Source organism: Pleurodeles waltl, chromosome 4_1, assembly GCF_031143425.1.
Source record: "Pleurodeles waltl isolate 20211129_DDA chromosome 4_1, aPleWal1.hap1.20221129, whole genome shotgun sequence".
Classification (NCBI taxonomy): domain Eukaryota; kingdom Metazoa; phylum Chordata; class Amphibia; order Caudata; family Salamandridae; genus Pleurodeles; species Pleurodeles waltl.
In genome coordinates this window covers 938,881,066-938,895,459 of record NC_090442.1, presented here as the reverse complement: position 1 = coordinate 938,895,459, position 14,394 = coordinate 938,881,066, and the positions used below count along the sequence as shown (strand labels likewise).

Here is a 14,394-nt window from a genome sequence, read left to right as displayed (position 1 = left end):
AATAACAACTGAAAAAAATATATATTGAAATTGAGGTAAAAAACAGCAGTTTTTCTCTACGGTTTACTCTGTAACTGTTTCCTACAATGTCAGATGTTTGAAAGCAATATATTGTTACATCTGCTGGACTCTTCTGGTTGCAGGGATATATAAGGATTGTAGGTTCATCAAGAACCCTAGGTAGCCAGAGCCAATAAATGAGCTGCACCCTGCAGTGGGTTTTCATTCTATACCGGGTATACAGCAATTCATTTGCTGAAATATAAAGAGTGAACAATAGCTATCAAGAAAACCGTTGTATTTCCAAAATGGGCACAAGATAAGGTGTTGAGGAGCAGTGGTTATTTGCACATCTCTGAATTCCAGGGTGCCCATACTAGCATGTGAATTACAGGGCATTTCTCAAATAGACGTCTTTTTTACACACTCTCTTATATTTGAAAGGAAAAAATGTAGAGAAGGACAAGGGGCAATAACACTATTCTATGTTCCCCCAAGTCTCCCAATAAAAATGATACCTCACTTGTGTGGGTAGGCCTAGCGCCCGCGACAGGAAATGCCCCAAAACACAACGTGGACACATCACATTTTTTGTCAGAAAAAAGAGGTGTTTTTGCAAAGTGCCTCCCTGTAGATCTTGGCCTCTAGCTCAACCGGCACCTAGGGAAACCTACCAAACCTGTGCATTTTTGAAAACTAGAGACCTAGGGGAATCCAAGATGGGGTGACTTGTGGGGCTCTGACCAGGTTCTGTTACCCAGAATCACTTGCAAACCTCAAAATTTGGCTAAAGAAACACGTTTTCCTCACATTTCGGTGACAGAAAGTTCTGGAATCTGGGAGGAGCCACAAATTTCCTTCCACCCAGTGTTCCCCCAAGTCTCCCGATAAAAATTATACCTCACTTGTGTGGGTAGGCCTAGCGCCCACAAAATGAAATGGCCCAAAACACAACGTGGACACATCAAATTTTTTCACAGAAAACAGAGGTGTTTTTTTTTTTTACAAAGTGCCTACCTGTGGATTTTGGCCTCTAGCTCAGCCGGCCCCAGGGGGGGCAGAATTGGCCTAAAAGAAATTTGGCCCCCCACCCACCCTGGGAGCGACCCTTGCCTACGGGGTCGCTCCCCTTGCGTTACATTGGCACAAAAAAAAAAATCCACGGTGCCTAGTGGTTTCTGCCCCCTTGGGGGCTGATTGACCTCAAATCGGCCGATCTGCCCCCAAGGGGGGCAGAAATGGTCTAAATACAATTTGCCCCCAGGGGAGCGACCCTTGCCTAATGGGTCGCTCCCCATCTCTAAAAAAAACAAACAAAGAAAAAAAAAAACACCAAAAAATAATTTGCCCTGGCGCCTAGGGGTTTCTGCCCCCCCTGGGGCCAGAAAGGGCCTAAAATACATTTGCGCCCCACCCCCCAACAACCCCCCCCCGGTAGCGACCCTTGCCTACAGGGTCCCTCCCCTGCGTGACACTGGCGCAAAAAAAAAATCCCCGGTGCCTAGTGGCTTCTGCCCATTGACCGAAAATCTGCCGATCTGCCCCCAAGGGGTCAGAAATGGTCTAAATACAATTTGCCCCCCAGGGGAGCGACCCTTATCTAATGGGTCGCTCCCCATCTCTGAAAAAACAAACACACAAAAAAGAAAAACACAATTTTTTTTTTAGCCCTGGCGCCTAGAGATTTCTGCCCCCCCTGGGGGCTGATCGGCCTAATAACAATAGCTGCGGCCTTTGATCTGGTTCCAAGAGACTCTCTATGGACTGCATTGGGGAAGCAGGGTATCCCGGGGAGTCTCCTGATCCAGATAAAGAGATTGCACGAGAATACTGGGGCCCAAATGGAGAGTTGACTGACCCAATACCTATTAAAAGGGGAGTGAGGCAGGGCTGTGTGCTTGCCCCGACTCTCTTTTCGTTGTATATCAATGACTTGGTAGAGTATTTAAAAGAGAGTAATCATGACTCGCCAAGATTGAATGGAGAACCAGTTCCTGCCCTCCTCTTTGCAGATGATACTATCTTATGATCACAAACTCCCATGGGTCTACAATCCTTATTAGGAATGTTTGGCAAATACTGTAACCTGAAGGGGTTGGAGATAAACGCAATTAAAACAAAGTATTTGACTGTTAATCCTCATAAAGCACTTAAAAGGAGTATTGTGGTTAATTGGCACTATCTAGAACGTGTAAAAAAAATGTATTACCTAAGGATATTGCTGGATGCTAAGTTGTCCTGGACGCCGCAGATTAATAAAGCTGCAACTTCTCTAGTCCACAGCTTGGCGGCTATAAACAATAACTATAAAAGTTCAAGAACTGGGATTGTTTCACCAATGTTTGAGGTCTATAGATATAAAGCGCAGGCTGCTGCATTATACGGTGCCGAGCTTTGGGGTATTGTAAATTTAAATCCACTAGTATCTCAAGAAAACAGCTTTTTGAGGGGGGTATTGCGATTGCCACCATCTACACCGTTAATCCCTCTTATTTATGATATAAATCTGAAGCAAATAGGTAAATTGGCAGTTTTGAGACCATTACTTTACTGGTGTAGACTGTGGACAACTCCAGAATTGACTCATTATAAGCAAGTGCTAATGGAGATAATGGACCTTGATAAATCAGTTTCTCTACCGTGGCTACATCATGTAAGGTACTGGTTCTATAACCTAGGGCTGAAACCCTATTGGGACGAACCTCATACACTTACGATACAATCCAAGACTCGACTAAAACAAGTATACTGGGAATTATTCTCGAGTACTCTTTTTCGCAACGAGAATTTGGGTAGATTGACGTCGAGTTTTTTGGACATTAAACCAATACCAAGAGCTGAGGACTGGTTAGATACAACCCACCCTAGGCGAGCGAAAACATTGTTCATGAAGTTTCGATATGGGATCCTTCAGACTAAAGCTTTTACTATTAAATTGAGTCCCCAGAGAGAGAATAATCATGAGGTGAAATGTGGGCTATGCAATATGGAGACTATTGAAACGGTGGATCATGTTTTGTTATTCTGCAAAGCCTACGATAAACCAAGGAAAAAATGGATTTGACCTATTTGTAGGAATGCAGGAATTAGAAATTACAAAGAAGCGTCCAGATTACTTAGGTCTACCACTATCCCATCCATTGTCTTTGGAATAATCCGCTTTCTTTTAGCGACTTCATTTATCAGGGACAAGGAGGGCTTGAGGTTGTAATAAGCTCAGATTTAATAAACATCTATAGATTAATCTTATGAGGATCAAGTGGTTAATAGGTCCTCCTTTAAGCAAGTTAATAGACCCTGGGAAATTATCTTGCCTAAGATGTAATTTTAGTCTTTTTTATGAAGGAAAATATAGGTTTTTAGGTATTTTAAGAACCTTTTTTTCTCTTATTTATTTATTGTCTATATAAATGGTTAAATAGTTCTCCATTAGTCAGTAAATAAGTTAGTGGTAGTATTTTGGGTGGGAGACTAATTTTAGGAAGTAATAATGAAAATCATTGTTATTTATTGTTTTTAGGAGTGTTAATGGTCATTTATCTATGTAAACTGGTTTTATTACTCATGTGAATAATTGCTGTTGGAATGATGTGTTTTTTACTTGATTGTACTTTCCTTTTATGGCTTACAGCCGAATAAAGGTGTGATGATGATGATGAATAGATGGCCTAAAATAAATTTGCCCCGCAGGGGAGCGACCCTTGCTTAAGGGGTTGCTCCCCTTGCGTGAAATTCACGTAAAAAAACCTCCCTGGTGTCTAGTGGTTTCTGTCCCCCTTGGGGGCAGATTGGCCTCATACAAATAGGCCAATCTGGCCCCAAGGGGGGCAGAAATGGCCGAAATATAATTTGCCCCCTATGGGAGCGACCCTTGCCTAAGGGGTCGCTCCCCACCTGTAAAAAAAGAAAGAAAGAAAAAAAAAAAAAAAAAGATCCCTGGTGCCTAGAGGTATCTGCCCCCAGGGGGGGCAGAAAAGGCCTTCCAAAAAAATGCCCCCACTCGGAGCGACTCTTGCCCAAGGGGTCTCTCCCTTATGCCAATTTCTCAAAAACAAAAAATCCCTGGTGTCTAGTGGGCGTTTCAAAAGCCGGATTGCTTGCAATCTGGCTTTTGAAACGCTCAGAGAGACTTTCCTTCCCTTTGAAGCCTCTCTGGCCTCCTCCACGTGAGCTTCCAGCACGATGGAGGAGGCCCTCTGTGATTGTCACGGGGGGGGGGGAGTCGGGGGTGCCATCCACGACCGGGGGGGTGGGTGGTTTAGCCCATGGGGGGAGCGCTAGTGCTCCCCCCAGTTCACGGGTGTAGGATGAGGTGATCTCGTCCAAGGCACCCAGGAACCGATGCCTTGGACGAGATCACCTCGTCCAAGGCACTCAAGCGGTTAAAGACTACTATAAGAGACTGGGCCATATGATACATAGGCTGGCACCCAGTCAAACCAAAAATCGCAAGCTAGTACCCTCAAAATAGGCCATGTTTGGTATCAAACATTGTGCCTTCTCACCTCTGACATGAATCTCGTGTCAAGGGTGATATGGCATGGATCCAGAAAGCAACCTTAGAAGTGGCCCACAGAGTTACCCATTTTCCTGTGCTCCTGTCCTCAGGGTTGGATTAGCTGCAGGGGCTAGTAGCCTATTGGATAATTGCACCCACACCCCTAATGCTCCTAAGTGTAGGATTAAAGGGGTTCCCTGGTCCCAGAACCTTGAATCTGCAACAACTTGCGACAAGAGGATAAGAGAAGACCTGCATCAATGACAGAAGGGGCCTGCACTAACAAAAGGCATGATACCTTGAACCTATGACAACCCCCTGGAACTGTGGCTTGTCTAGTCCAAAGACCACTTCCCTCAGCAACAGGGAACCCATTGAAATACAAAGGTAAGGGCAGACTCCCTTGGACTAGTGGCACTATTCCCCATGCACAATGTAGGTGAAAAGTACTCACCGGAACTGCTGGCCATCACGCCCCGAGGGATCATCTAAAGACAGGTGGTTCAGTGCATTGCTGGAAGTCTAGTCTAGCTCCCTGCCAAGTTACACCCAGGTACCATTTTCCACTAGACCTACAGAAGGGGAGATAGCTTCTTCTCCATTTTACCACTCCTGAGGCTTGTTGGTGGTCAGCCCAGTTATCACACCCTTTACTGGACATTGCAACTCAAGGGTTCACCACAACACCTTCAAACCACGTCACCTGTGGCTAGGTTGTTGGGATTTTGCATCTGTTTCCTCACCCGCATGGTCTCAGTGGTAAAACCAGCAGATGCGGCTCTCGTTTAGCACCAACGATAGCCAAGGACACCTCTGTACCCAAGACTTAGTGGAGTTGTTCCTCCTGGTGAATCCTAGTCCCAGAGCCTTCCAAAGCTTAACCTCCAGTGGGCTCCCATGAACACAACCAAGCAAGAAATAAATAACATATGACTGTTCAATTCACATTTTAAATGGTTGATTTCTTAGTCCTGGTTCCAGTGGCAAATTCTCTGCAACTTTGGCTGAAACAGGTTCATCATAGACCTTCTTCTGGCTAGTAGACAAATATCCAAATTAGATCTGAACAAAACCTGATAGACAGAGAAAATGGTCTAAACAATCAGGACGTTAAATTGAGAGGGGAAGGATGACTTGTCTCCTGGGAGTTAAAATTAAGGTGCTGCCACTTCAAATAGGTGATGAGGGAATGCTAGTTGCTGGAGGAAACATATATCTACCAGACTCCTGGAACATTTTGGAAATCTGTAAGCACTGAAATAATCTTTGGAAGAGAGAGAAGATGGAGAGAAGCTGGCGTTTCAGCTTAGGAAGAGCACGATCCCTAACCATCTGGCAAATGAATAATGTGCAGTTGAGGCTCTGACTGCAATGGAAAAAAAAAACTGACTGAACTGAGTTGCTGAGCTCCTTCTTGTCCATGCTATAGGTCACCATGATTAGAAAGTCTGTTTTAGTATTAAAAGATTCCACAAAGTGCACAAGTGGTAGTGTCATCCCTTAGACAAAAACTCTTATCTAAATCTTGAATGCAACAAGCGGAATTGCTGGTGTGTTGTAGGATGGAATCAATGTCTCCATCTCCTTTATGGAAAGAACAAATGGTGGGGGCCCAGGAATACTGCCTTCATATGTGTGAAATGGAATTCTGAGGTGACCGAACACTGGAAATCTAAAGATGACCTAGGCTGTCCTAAGAATATACAGCTATCTGATGTAAAGATCTCTGCTCCAAAAACACAGTGAGAACCTATGGGTAGCTATTTGCCTCATGACTACCAAATGAGATCTGAAGGATCTTTAGGCAAGATAAGACCAAGATACAACTGTATTTCATATGCTATGTTCAGGAGGGATGCAAGATGCATAGTTGGAGCACAGGACATGAATACATTTAACAGAATGACACACAAAAAAAGGGAGCACACTGCCTCACACTCCAGCATAAAATAGCCCCTATGCATCATGGTAAATGCAGTCATTTGATTTAAAGATAGAGACATTTTTCAAAAAGTCTTTCACCTTAAGTAGGTGCAGCAAGTGCCGTATCTCTGGACACGTGTTTCTGGCTTTCGGCCGTCATCAGCAGAGAGAAAATATATCTGAAGGGGTTGCTTGAAGTGCCGCCGAACGTCTTCACAGGTTTTTGTACCTCTCAGTAGGCGAACAGGTGCATCACCAGAGCTCGTCAGCTCGTAGGCTCACGGGAGCCGTCAATTAGACACACAAAAAAAGGGAGCACACTGCCTCACACTCCAGCATAAAATAGCCCCTATGCATCATGGTAAATGCAGTCATTTGATTTAAAGATAGAGAAATTTTTCAAAAAGTCTTTCACCTTAAGTAGGTGCAGCAAGTGCCGTATCTCTGGACATGTGACACGGCTGACGAGCCTTGGGAGGCACCTGTGCGCCATGAGAGGTACATAAACCTGAGAAAACATTTGGCGGCATTTCAAGCAAGCCCCTATACCATGCTGCTCCCTGCTGATGATGGGCTAAACCCAGAAACACGTGTACAGGGATAAACAGCACTTGCTGCGCCTACAGAGGTGAAAGACTTTATTACTTTCGGAATGGACTACGAATTCGACTGCATTTACCATGATGCATTGGGGTTGGACTTTGTTGTTGGAGTGTAGGCAGTGTGCTCCCTTTCTTTGTAATTTTGTCTTTGGACGGCTCCCTTGAGCCACGGCTGACGAGCCTTGGGAGGCACCTGTGCGCCATGAGAGGTACATAAACCTGAGAAAACATTTGGCGGCATTTCAAGCAAGCCCCTATACCATGCTGCTCCCTGCTGATGATGGGCTAAACCCAGAAACACGTGTACAGGGATAAACAGCACTTGCTGCGCCTACAGAGGTGAAAGACTATTACTTTCGGAATGGAATACGAATTCGACTGCATTTACCATGATGCATTGGGGTTGGACTTTGTTGTTGGAGTGTAGGCAGTGTGCTCCCTTTCTTTGTAATTTTGTCTTTGGACGGCTCCCTTGAGCCACGGCTGACGAGCCTTGGGAGGCACCTGTGCGCCATGAGAGGTACATAAACCTGAGAAAACATTTGGCGGCATTTCAAGCAAGCCCCTATACCATGCTGCTCCCTGCTGATGATGGGCTAAACCCAGAAACACGTGTACAGGGATAAACAGCACTTGCTGCGCCTACAGAGGTGAAAGACTTTATTACTTTCGGAATGGACTACGAATTCGACTGCATTTACCATGATGCATTGGGGTTGGACTTTGTTGTTGGAGTGTAGGCAGTGTGCTCCCTTTCTTTGTACATTTAACAGAATGCTAGACTGAGTGTAGGAAAGTGACCCTTTGTGCATGGTCACCTCCCACTTTTTGCCCCAGAAGCTGATGGTTATGACTCTGCTGTCCAGACCCCAGTACATGTGCTCTCTCCAAAAACTGTTATGTTCATCTTGGTAATCCAAAATTGGCAAAACCTTTACCCCCTTATAATTCCATAGTATATGGTACCAGGGGTACCCAGGGCATAGGTGGCAAAGGAGTTCCCAGGACTGCAGCCTGACTTTGTGCCACCCTGGGTGACCCAATCAAACTACTAACAGCAAGCCTGCCATTGCAGATTGTAGCAGCAGTGCAAACTGCTCCTACTCAACTATGCCCTCACCATCACCATCACTGGCACAGGCCAGTGCACTGCTTATAATATATGTCAGGCACCCCTAAAATAGGCCTCCGCAGCCCAGGAGGCAGGGTGCAGTATGTTAAATGTGTGGGCATATAAATATAAACTTTGCATTGGAATCCATTATAAGTGTTAGCAGGCCATAAGATAATGGACTGCCAAATGGGGCACCATCGAGATTCGCAGCTCCATTATGGTACAACTAAAGTATGTCATGTTTGGTATCAAACATGCCTTTTTACCCCTAACATGAATCCCGTGCCCTGGGTGATGTGGCATGCATCCGGGTGGTGACTTTGGAGTTGCCCCAGCTTCCCTGTCCTCTAGCTGACCAGCCCATGCTTTTCCACACACGTTGCCACCAAGACACGATTCTGACCTCCTACCAGGCAGTGTGAACACTCCCAGGAGTTGGGAACAAAGGCTTGGGCAGGAAGAACGCCACACCTTACTCCTCTGACGAAGGCTAGTGAATGGCACAACAAGGCGGTGAGCTTCGAAGGCTACACTGCATCTGATATGCATAAGGGCTGACTCCCAGGGGAGGAAACAGCCCTTCCCCTGCCCCAAGCACAATTGCTCTTGGACAGGCCTGAAATTAGGTGGTGTACACCCCTAGAAGCCTGACCACTCCTCCACGGTGAGGAGAACAGTCTGTACACTAAATTGAGTTGTCTGTCATTTTTAGCAGTGGCAGAATAGAGGATTCTGGGTAGGAAAAGTGACCCACCCCACCGAATATGGTCACTTCTGGGGTGGATTAGCTGCATAAGCTTCCTATCCTTTGGCGACTAGCCTCCAAACCCTTAAATTTACTAAATCTAGGATTTAAGGAACACCCCTGACACCAGAGCCTCAGATCTTATCAACTTACTTTAAGGAAGGACTAAGAGGAGACCTGTGTCACTGACAACAGGACCTTGCCCACAGCACCAAAGCAACAGAGGCATACCCTGTCCTTCTGGCCACAGACTTGGAACTGCATGAACGATCCTTGTCTTTGGCTCAAACTTGGTACACCTGAAGAGAGGGACCCCTGTGGAAGTCAGAAGCACCCTCAATCTGCCATGGACTAGTGGTACTAGGCCCCTGCAAACTGCAGGCAAAAACACTAATTGGATCCAAAGAATCGCTGGCCATCGGGCCCTTCTTAGGATCGCCTGAATCCAGGTGGTTTAGTGCATTGTGGGAGTTGTAGTCTCACCTGCCCCAAAGTTTCAGGTCACTACTTCACTCTCCTGGACCCTGTGAAGTTCCAGAAGCTTTCATGATGCTTACCACTGCCAAAGCTTGTTAATCACCAGTATGGTAATCCTCCCCGCACTCGATGCTGCAACTACAGAGAACAGCATGCAACCTGCATCTGACTCCAGCAACCAAGCCTCTGCTTTGTATTTGCATCTTGTTTCTTGCAGCACTGTGTAGGCAGTGAAATCAGCACTAACCACGGCTCCTGTTCAGAACCACAAACAGCCAGATCAACTTTGATCCAGGACTCTACGGGCTAGATAAAATCGAACTGTCTGTCTTTGCCTGGTCCGAGGACCTGCACCACCTTACCCCTGCAAGGTAGCCACGTAACTCAACCTCAAAGTGACCGATTGTCACTAGTGGTTTTTCCCACTGACTGCAATGTTTTATTTTTCATGTATTATTTTGCACTGATTTAATATTGATTCTAAAATCTATAACTCTGGTTTTATGCATGCTATAACACTTGGGTTGGTGTCTAAAGTAAGATAAAATACACTTTATTTGTATAAATAGGTGTCAGATTTCCATCGAGTTGGGTCAATTACTTATCATCCAAGTTGGTACTCTGAAATGCTTAATACATTTCTCTGGTAAAGCCTGACTGCTCTTTGCCACTCTACCAGAACTGAGGTAAGGATTCATTAGTGTGAACCCACAAACCATTTTTGGGGTATTGTGACAATATTACATGGTAAGGCTTCCCAGCTATACCACATAATATTCCACATACCTACTAAGAGCGCTCTAAGACCAAGGTAACAGTGTTGCTTTAGGAGTGAAAATGGAAATTAATCAGCTGAAGCAACATCTTTAGCTCTTCTGAGAGGTGGGAAAGAAATTCCGCACCAAATAACATTCTCCGAATTGCACTGTTGGACCTGACATCCATGGCGTTGGTATCCCCGAACATTTTGCCTTCAATCCTCCAGTTTTTTTCTGACTCAAAGGCTGACACGACAGATATTCTGTCTGCCGTATTACGATTTCCATTGGAAATAATGGAATCATAATACAGTGGGAAAGATATCTGTCACATTTATGATGGAGTAACCCTCTCTGCCAAACTTTAAATCAGGCCCTTAGTTTCTGCTGGCCTTAGGACTCTGCACTCTTTACCACTGCTAACCCCTGCTAAATGTGTGTTCTCTCTCCCTTAAACTTGGGTGCATTGGCTTACACACAATTTGAACATTTAAATAAAATGTAACTCCCTAGGACTGAGTTACTACGTTTATCTGGGGCCTGTAAATGCTACCAGTGGGCCTGCAGCTCTTGTTGTGCCACCCACGTAAGAAACTTGGTAAACATGTCTTAGGCCAGCCATTGAATCCTGTGCTTGCAGTTTAAAGTGCCATTTCGACTTGGCATAATACACTTTTTTCCAGGCCTAAACCTTCTTTTTTAATACATATGAGTCACCTCTAAGGTAGGCACTACACAGTCCATAGGGCAGGGTGCAGTGTATTTATAAAGTTGCTCAATCAAAACGGGGGGAGGGACCGGGAGGTTATATGGTCCAGTGTACGATCTCCCAAACTGTAGTCAATAGTTTTAAGGTACACTGTTCCAAAAAATAAACTGTCGTCCTAGTGGACCACTGGTCTCAGGAGCGAGAGCCCTCAAGCATCACAATGGATGACTAGTATCATCATCGGGAAATGCTCCTCACCAGGCTGGCACTGTAATGCCTGGTGGGCACCCCAAGCGGGGGGCTCTAGACCATGCTCATCTAATTGTGACTGGTGAAATCTACTGTGTAGTCAAAGATGCATACATTCAGGCACCAGTAAACAAAAGAGAGGTCAAAAAATAGTTAAAATTGGTTATTCATCTCACAATCAACATCATAATTTATTCAGTATAATGAAGATGAAGACCAAGACTAAAACCAAAAAATTGTAAGTCATATGTAGAGTATAATGTTCAAATTACTTTAAAAAAATAATATAATCTCAGAGGACTCCAAATTTTTTATAGGGCCTCTAAGTTCAGGTCGACATGTTTCGCGTCTATCGGTCCAGCCAGATCCATTGACGCTTCATCAGGACCAATCAATTATAAATCACCTCTTCACTAAACAAAAAAGAAGAACCACCTCTATTTAGGGTAGATAAACCGGTCACTTACATTTAAGTACACTGGTTAAGTCAGTTCACCCTAGAAAACAAACACATAGGACAAACACACACACCAAAAATACCCAAGATGTGGTTAAAAAGGTGGTCAGACGGATAAACAAGTGATGGGTCGTAAAAAGGTGTATTAAAACGAGCTTACCATCCCCAAATCGAGAACAGGCCCCTTGGGAAGCACGTTCCTGGGACTCAGATTGACACTGTACATGGTGAATAAGAACAACAGTCGATATATTAAACTGGCATCCTAATATAAAGTGAATTCAGTCACTTGTGCAATTTTATAAGAAATAAAAAAAGAATTAGGAGAATGGAGTTTTACTCAACATTGAAAAATATGCTCAAAAGTGCAGGATCTCATTAATTATAGCCCAATGATGAATTATCTTAGTAAAACATCATTACAATCGGACTGTAGCCCAAGTTAACCTCGTCAATTAGTCGAGGCAGATAGGTATGCCAGTTTAAACAAAACTGTAAATGGCCTGCGCGTATCACAACAAAAGAATAGTGTTACTCACAATTATATCGCTGGTCCAACACTATGGACCTACCCTCTGAAACGGTGTCCCGAAAAACCATCTGCTTCGGGCGCCGTCAGAGTTTCAAATAAGACGTCGTGAACCCGGAAGAACTGTGTCTCTCGGTACGCGCGCGTCTAAGATAGTAGAAATAAAGAAGGGACTAGCGCGATGTAGTCCCTTGAAAAAAACACAATCAAACTCGAGGAAGGACTACCTTTTTAATGGAGCCAGGGGACCGGATAGGCTGCATAGGGGTTGGCACTAACAGTGGAAAAGGAAAAAGCAGGCAAACCCCAAAAGTGTTAAAATTAAAGCATGCCTATAACCAAAAGGGCCTAGTATAGAATTAATTATACAAATGGCATATTGGGGCAACGATGGAGTGTGCTTAGGTAGTGACCTATTCACATTAATTATGAAAGTTAGTGGATTACATCCCAAGGAATCCAAGTGTGTATATAGATCATCAATATTAAGAAGAAAGTGAAGTCCAGGGAATGTCATTGTTTAGCCCCCGTAGGTTAGTCCCCAGTTTGAAAGTACACAAGAAAGTACGGGGTTCTCTAAAGAGGGCGTCGCGGGTACCAGCGTAGTCCTAGGTTGTGCGTGTTCCTATTTGGAAAGGTAAGCACGCCTTCAGCACCCAGTTGCTGAGGTGGGGAACAATCGGAACCTCTGACATCTGACAGCGAGTAGCAACCACTGCCATCACTTTCATAAACACCCAGGGAAACTGGTGAGGTTGAAGAGGAGCAAAGTGAACTGGAAGTGCATGTGATCCCCTGTGAACTGCAGAAATACCTGTGGGCTTAGGGTACGGGAATGTGAAGAACAAATTACTTACTTTTGGTAACGCTCTTTCTGGTACAGACTAACTAACTGGAGACTCCTCATCTTTTGATTATTTCCCAATCATTAAACTGGATACAGAAACTTTTTTGTAGTATCTCTGCAAGTAAGAAGGTGGCACATATCAGTTCTGCACTGACACTGTTCCAGAAATAATGTGTGGGGCATATAAGGCGCCACTCCCACACACTGTCAGTTGCCTTCAAGGCTACCCGTGCCTCCAGGCATTGAGCTCCAAACGCAAAATGGTATGCTAGTGTGCAGATAACTAGTAGTGGATTCTTTTTAAAGTATAGAGTCCAACCACAGAAGGGGCAGGATGGGAGTGTTGGTGAGAAATCTGCAGCTAGGGCCTAGCAGAAAGAGCATTACAGTAATTTGTTTTTCTGCTAGACACTTCTAGTCCCAAATTTCTCAACTTTTGAATAGATAGCAAAGCAGTACCTAAGAGAGATGGCCTATGGATGGACCCAAACAACAAAGTCCTGCAGGACTGAGTAGGCAAAGATCCTTCTTGGCAGACTTCGCTGCCCAGACAATACTTCTTGAATGTATGGAGGGACGCCCACATAGCTACCTGGCATATTTCCAGGACAGGGTCACCGCACGGTACCTCAGTAGTAGCATATTTGGTCCTGGCAGAGAGGGTACGCAGTCCTTCCGGGGGCTGCTTTTTCGCCAGTGCAGAATAGATTTTAATGAACAGCACGATCCAGCATGAGATGGTCCTTTTCTGCACTGCCTTGCCTTTTTATGCTCCGGCAAACCCCACAAGAGCCATCCACAAATCTTTGGTGTGACTGATGTAAAAGCTAAGCGCTCTCTTACAGTCCAAGAGGTAGAAGCTCTCCTCCTAGTTACAAGAGTGAGGTGAAGCCTAGAACACAGCCAGGGTGATGTTTTGGCTGATGTGAAACGGTGTCACAATGTTTGGGAGGAAGGATGCCTTAGTACGCAAAACCGGCTTGTCTGGAAAGAACGTGGTGAATGGAAGATGCACACACAAAGCCTGAAGCACACTCACTTGCCATGCAGAAGTGATGGCGATCAAGAACACTACATGGTGAGAACCTATAATGGAAACTGTGGAACAGCTCAAATGGGGAACACAACAAATACGTATACACTGAGTTCCCATTGGGTCATCACAAACGGAGATGGGGGAAACATATGTTGAGGCCCTTTCAAATAACACATCAGGGGAAACATATGTTGAGGCCCTTTCAAATAACACATCACAACAGATGATTTAATAAGGTGGACTGATCACGCAACCATAAGGTCGAAAGGGCTAAAAGAAAATCTGTAACTGTGCCCAGGGCACGTCTTAGCAAGGCAAGAGACAGCACAAATAATAAAACATTAGACAGTTCAGACCGTAGGGGGGTCAGTTTGGCGAGTGCTGCAGCAAACCTTACATTTGTCCCAGTGACAGGCCCATACACTTTAGTCAAGGGATGCCTGGCTGCCA

At 44.8% G+C, this 14,394-nt stretch overlaps 1 long non-coding RNA gene across 1 annotated transcript in view; it reads right to left on the bottom strand.

Moving 5' to 3' along the window:
- Nucleotides 1–12,166, bottom strand: part of LOC138288604 (uncharacterized) — a 38,816-nt gene extending 26,650 nt beyond the window's left edge. Inside the window, exons 1-2 of the long non-coding RNA XR_011202484.1 lie at nucleotides 12,072–12,166; nucleotides 11,693–11,750 (exon numbers count right to left, since the gene is read on the bottom strand). This is a non-coding gene — a long non-coding RNA (uncharacterized lncRNA). The remainder of the gene's footprint in view (nucleotides 1–11,692; nucleotides 11,751–12,071) is intronic.
- Nucleotides 12,167–14,394: the final 2,228 nt, after the last annotated feature.